The sequence below is a fragment of the Macaca thibetana genome, chromosome X (assembly GCF_024542745.1).
Source record: "Macaca thibetana thibetana isolate TM-01 chromosome X, ASM2454274v1, whole genome shotgun sequence".
Classification (NCBI taxonomy): domain Eukaryota; kingdom Metazoa; phylum Chordata; class Mammalia; order Primates; family Cercopithecidae; genus Macaca; species Macaca thibetana.
In genome coordinates this window covers 149,006,564-149,012,411 of record NC_065598.1, presented here as the reverse complement: position 1 = coordinate 149,012,411, position 5,848 = coordinate 149,006,564, and the positions used below count along the sequence as shown (strand labels likewise).

The following is a 5,848-nucleotide window of genomic DNA, read 5'->3' as shown; positions in this document are numbered from 1 at the left end:
TCCTGTGGGTGGCTGTAGCTTTGTTGGGGTTGGGGGACCAGTCAAGGCCAACCTGACAGGGGTACCAATGAGCATATCAAAGCGTGGGCCGACCACAGGTCACCTCCCTCCAGGGCTCCTGCTCCACCCCACCCTGACTCCAGAAGGCTCCATCTATACTTGCTTCCTCTGCCTCCCTGAGTTCGAGCCAACGCAAGGAGAGGGACATGTAGCAACGCGGAATGGAGCCCAGGCTGCAAGGAGGCAAAGAGCTGGGGAGGAGAGCCCATTACTGGGTAGGGTGATGTCAGGAAGGCTCCCTGGTGGAGGTGGCCAGATAGTCAAGAGCCCTCTAAGCAGTCCTCAAAATCACAGCAGGCCCTGGCCATCTGCCAGGTAACTTGAACATGCCACCATTCCCCTGAACAAGGGATTGGGATGAGGCCCCCTCCCCCAGGCTCGGTACAGGGCCCTTTACAGGTGGCAGTAGGTGGATGCATTCTAAGTGCCAATCCCAGGTACCCTGGGGCCCCTGCTGAGTATCTCCTCATTGGTACCCCTGCCGTGGATTCCCACACTAACCTATGTTCTCCCACTGTAAAGACTGCTCCCAAACACACGACATCCCAAGTCGTCCTGGCTCCTAGTGCTGCCTGCATGCTCTTGGGACATGCCAACTGCAGCACACAAAGTTGCCTGCTCCGCGGGCCAAGGGCTTCAGGTGGCTTTGGCCCAGATCAAACCCCTGACAAGCACACCACCACCTCAGACATCTGCAGACAAGGGCCAGGAAGCAAGGCTCTCAGGGACAACACTCAGCTTTCTTGCCACATCCTCCCTCAGCTCCACAGCATCTGACACGAAGCCCTACGGGTCCCCATGACCCCAGAGCCCACAGCTCAAGGCCAGGCACATGAGCAAGGGGAAGGAGAGGACCAGGCCATAGCCTGCAGCCATGGCACACATCAAACCCAGGCCTTCTGAGACCTCAACACCATGCGTTCCCTCCTTGACTCCTGTTGAGAAGGCAGAGTAGAAAAGGCAGCGGCAGCTCAGGCAGGATGGCTACTTTTATTTCTCACTGGGGCTGGGCTGCTGGCCCCAGGCTCAGGGCGGCCACTCACTGGGAGACACGGGGCAAGCAAGACACAGAAAGGGGAAGTCCCACCCCCAGCCCCAGCCCCTCTACTGCTCCCCCTGGGCCCAATGGCATAGAGGCAAAGGGACCAAGCACACTCTGGAAGCATCTAGAAGCCACCAGCTGAATGGGGGTGGGAGGCAGCAGAGCCAGGCCCAGAAAGATCCAGTGCCAGTGGGGAGGACGGGAGGTCCCCCTGAGGCTGCGACTTGTCCGCTCAGCCCACTGTGTGCCCAGGATTCTGAACCTCTGGGGCACCCCCTCCTGCCCCGAGTCACCCAGAGTCTCCTGCCCCCTCCCTGTGCCGGCTCCATCGTATCCTCTCCCAAGCCCCATGCCTGGCAGGGCCACCGGGGGAACCGCCCTAGGGCTGGGCTGGGTGAACCAAGGGCACCGATCCCCCAACCCTCCGGATCATCCCCAGGCTGCAGGGACACATGTGGGGCAGCAAGGGCGGTAGATAAACTAGGGGGATCCAGGCCCCTGAGGACAGCCCTGGCGGGAGGCCACAGGCCTCACAGGGCGGTGAGCTGGAGGCCACCCAGGCAGGCAGGCAGCAGGGAAAGAGATTGGCATGGTCGTGGCCAGCGGCCTCCCCGGGAAGGGCGGGCAAGTAGGAGCAAAAACAAGAGCAGAGCACGGGCCCCTACCCTGCTGGGGCCTATGGTCTGGGGACCCAGCCACACTGAGGAAGACCCAGGAGGACCTGCCAGGCTACTAGGAGATAAAGGGTGCACAGGCCTCCAACCCGCAGGTTATGTCTGGACTGAGTCCAGGGAGGGCAGGGAGGGGCGGTAGCCCAGTTGACTTTCCCTCCCCTAAGCCACACCTCTGCACCCCAACCCTCCCTTCTGCCTCCCGACAGCCCCATCCTCGCTCTCCGAGGCAACTGGGAGGGGACCTGGAGAGGAAACAGAAGCAATGGCCCCTCAGAGCGGGGTTCCCCGAAATCTATGGCCAGGGACTGAGTCTAGCACTCAGACACCATTGGGAACACCGGCCAGGAGTCCCTCGGGTGGATCTGGGAACCTGCTGCAGAAGCTCAGGGGACTGGGCCAGCTCAAGGAAGGGCTCAGGCTGGAAACTGAGCAGGCAGGGCACCCCTGGACCTGGGGCCGAGGAGGACAGGAAGTAGGCAACTATGGAAAGACCCCCCACCACCACCCACCCTCAACTCGGCACACAAAGGCCCAGAGAGGCCCCCAGACATCACTGTGGGGGCAGGGGTGTTTGCAAACATCCGCAGAGGGACCGGGTGTCACAGGCACATGGACAGCTTGCAGGGCCCAGCTGAGGCTAGGACAGAAGCAGGGGGCTGGCAGGAGGTGCCCGGCCAGGGTCCCCAACTGTGCGGGAGGCAGGCGGCACCAGTCCCGGGCAGGATCTCTCAGAAGAGGCACCGTACCCAGCCAGGGCTCCCGGAGACAGGGGTGGTGGGGCCGAGTGTCCCCTCACCCTGTGCCTGGCCCCCAACAAAGGGCGAGCATGTATCCTTCTTGGACACAGTGTCCAGGGAAGGGCACTCCCAAACTGGGATGACCCCTAGGCCAGAGGACCCCCCAGCCCCAGCTGACAGCAGCCGGGTGTCTGGGGAGGCCCCTGGGAGGCAGGGCGGCAGCCAAGAAGAGCACCATCCCTGGATGCACTCTCCAACTGCAACCAGGGCCCGGTCCCCCGAAGGCACCAGCTCTCCCTGAGGGCAGGACCTTGATCCAGAGCAGGAGTGGAGGCCCCCCCGACAGGGGACGGCTGGAGAGGCCCCAGGCTCACAAGCCAGGGAGCGGCGCCTCTGTGCCCGGAAGCCCCTGGGTCCTGCCTGGGCTGCTGGTAGCTGCTGTGGGCCGAGGGGTCTGGAGACCCCAGGGTGCTCTGGGGCAGCCCCTTTGGGACCCTCAATGGAGCCAGTAAGTCTAGGAGGGCGCCGATCTGTCCAGGTGGGTGCATGGGCCGGGACAGGGTCTGGCTGCTGTCGTGACTGTGCCCGTCTGCCGAACAGGCCGCTAGGAGAGCACTCCCTGAGCGAGGGCGCTGGGCAGCCTGGGGAGGGAGGACACCGTCCCCCGTCCAGGCCCCCGAGGCCCCCATGGCAGGGAGAGCCAGACCTCCTCACTGTTCTTCCCGGGGGACCAGGCCGGGCACCTTGGCTCAGGGGAGACAGGGTCACAGAGGACAGCCAGCGGGCAGGTGGCCCAGGAGTGTGGGGGTTCAGTGGGCCTGACCGTGTCCTGAGGCACCCCAGGATCCTGTACCCAACACCCTGGGGGAGGGGCTGTCCCCACCTGCCAGGAACACATTCCTCAGGGAAGGCCCGGCAACCTGCTCTCGTCGGGTTCAAGGAGGGCCAGGCGGCTTTGGAAGGGGTCAGGAGCTGTCATCAAGGGTCCCTGCATTGCCCAGAGGCGGCACCGGCCAACAGGAAAAGCACTCATCGCCCACGGAACCTCTGTGACAAATTCAGAGCCACGGAGAGCGTCATCAGGAAGTCACCTGCCAGTCCCAGTGGGAAGGATGGGGCAACCTCCTGGGGCCCCAGTGGAAAGCTCCTTCCGGGACCCACCTGGCACTCCACATCCCGCCCCCCAGGCCAGGGACTGCCCCTGGAGCCTGGAGCCCAGTATCCGGCAACCTGACACATCACGGAACAAAGGAGCTGCTCTGCCTTCACCACGATGGCGCGGCACACCCCCTCCCTGCCCCGGCCCCTCTCCTTTCAGGGCTGCATGCCGGGAGGACAGGCCTCCCCTGTCTGCAGAGAGAGGTCACCCCACTTGGGGCAGAGAGGGGGCAGGGGCAGGAATGAGCCCCTGGGAGGAGGGCATTGGAAGTGGGAGGCACATGCCATGCAGGCTGGCATGGGGCACTCATGCCATGCAAAAGGGGCTGTGGTGACCAGAACGGGCTTCCCGCCGGCTCCTGGGGATGTTGGACCAGGGGTCCCCGACCCGGGCTGGGAAAGGCTTCCATGAAGAGCCAGCGAGCACACAGCACAGACCCTGCGGGGCACACTGGGTCTTGGGGGCAGAGTCTCCCTTCTTGGGGTTCTCTGTGATGGGTTTTGCAACCCTTTCAGGATGTCAAAGCACGCCCCGCCCTCAGAAATGCAGACCGCGGCCAGTGTCAGCCCCAGGAGGTGGCCTGCTGCTCCCGCTGACACCAAGGACACGTTCCTGAGGCGGCCCGCTCGGGGTCTCCAGCAGCCCACACAGCTCTACAGGCGCCAAGGGCGCTTCTGACTTGCAGCACTCAGGAACAGCCTCCACCCTGAGCGTGGCGCCCTCTCCAGCACGTTCCAGGGTGGACCTGTGAGACCAATAAAAACCACAGCGGAGGTGAGGCGAGTCACTTAGGAGGCCAGGTCATAAAGAGTGTGTGGCCAGGTCTAGGGCGCCCTCTCCTGCTGGTTCGATTGGATTGCAGGTCCGGGGAAAGCCGAGCAGTCCTGGGAGAAGGCCAGGTGGGGAGCAACTGAGGTCTCCTGCCGCAGCCTCCAGAGGGAGAATCATCACGAGGGCTCCCCACCCAGTCAGATAGGATGACTGGGCCCCAGTGGACACCTGACCGCAGCCTGAGAGGGACCCTGAGCCACAGTCCTGGCTCCCCGAGAGCCCTCCCAGAGCCTGTCCCTCAGAACCCTGGGGGGTGAGAGGAGCGCTAGGTGGGGAAGGACCGAAACGTGGAGTCGTCTGTTACCCAGCAGTCGGAACTGGTGCTCAGCGTCCAGGGGGCAAGACACAGCGTGAGCCAGAAGGAAACAAACCGACAAGAACCCCCAGAAGCCATCAGGAAAGCCTGGAGATTCTGATGACACGAAAACTAAAATCCCCTGTGTGACCAAGCACAACCCGCAAACCGCACAGTCAAGAGACAAGTGATAACATGGGGAAAAAATAGTAGCAAGAGGTGACTAAGGGCTCGCGTCAGTCACACACACACACACACACAGAGCTGGACACACGGACAAGGCAAAGTGCAAGGACAAGAGAGCAAAAGGGGGCGGAGGAGAGGAAGGGAGAGGGAAGGAAGCGTCTTCTCCACCGGGACGCAATTCCTTGGGAGTCCGTCTGACCCCAGGGCAAAGGGATGCTGGGTCGCCAGAGCCACCGAGGAGACTGGAAGTCCCGCCAGGCCTCGGAGCCCAGCAAAGAGGAACCCGGGCGGACGGGTCAAACCCAGCGGCCGGCTCCGGGGGTGGGTGGTGGCGCTGTGGGGAGCCGCCTGAGCAGCATCACCAGCAGCTGGGAACCCTCCCGGTGCGGGAAGGTTGGCGGGTAAGGCGGGTCTTCCCCGGACACACACTGGGCTGGACCCAGCGGTCCCATGGGTGCTGGAACCAGCCCTGCGGGTGTTCCCAGCCAGGCACCCTCCCGCGGGAAGACCGGTTGAAGGGATGGCTCCTGTTGGCACCCACGTCGAGGGATGGCTCCTGTTGGCCACCACCGTCTTCTCTGCGGGGCTCACCTTTCCTACCTCCCCCAGGAGACAGGCCAGGAAGCGCCCCAGCCCACGACCGCCCGCAGCAGAGCAGGATTCCCTCCCCGGCGGCCACCGCTGTCAAGGGACGGGCAAGACTTTGTTACCCCCACCGCGCGCCACCGCGGAACGCTGCACAGACACCTCCAGACGCCGCTTCCCCCAGGACGCCCGCCCGCCCGCCCGCTCTGCCCACCTATCCCTGGACGCTGCCGGGTGGACGGGTGGGGACGGCCCTGCTTCCCCACGACTCCCCAGACG

General features: G+C 64.0%; 4 protein-coding genes across 6 annotated transcripts in view; 1 reads left to right on the top strand and 3 right to left on the bottom strand.

The window, feature by feature from the left end:
• The window catches only part of GDI1 (GDP dissociation inhibitor 1), a 121,470-nt gene extending 118,787 nt beyond the window's left edge, over positions 1 to 2,683 (bottom strand). Inside the window, exon 1 of the mRNA XM_050775468.1 lies at positions 2,672 to 2,683. The gene's annotated coding sequence lies outside the window, so the exon portion shown is untranslated. The remainder of the gene's footprint in view (positions 1 to 2,671) is intronic.
• Positions 1 to 5,848, bottom strand: part of LOC126945506 (emerin-like) — a 365,730-nt gene that overhangs the window by 33,760 nt on the left and 326,122 nt on the right. Inside the window, exon 1 of one of the 3 annotated variants that reach the window (XM_050775517.1) lies at positions 2,673 to 2,682. The exons of the other annotated variants lie outside the window; for them this stretch is intronic. The gene's annotated coding sequence lies outside the window, so the exon portion shown is untranslated. Of the gene's footprint in view, positions 1 to 2,672; positions 2,683 to 5,848 lie in introns of those variants that run through there. 3 annotated transcript variants of the gene reach the window in all.
• Positions 1 to 5,848, top strand: part of MECP2 (methyl-CpG binding protein 2) — a 208,665-nt gene that overhangs the window by 740 nt on the left and 202,077 nt on the right. The gene's annotated exons all lie outside the window — the stretch shown is intronic.
• Positions 1 to 5,848, bottom strand: part of ATP6AP1 (ATPase H+ transporting accessory protein 1) — a 125,505-nt gene that overhangs the window by 112,349 nt on the left and 7,308 nt on the right. The gene's annotated exons all lie outside the window — the stretch shown is intronic.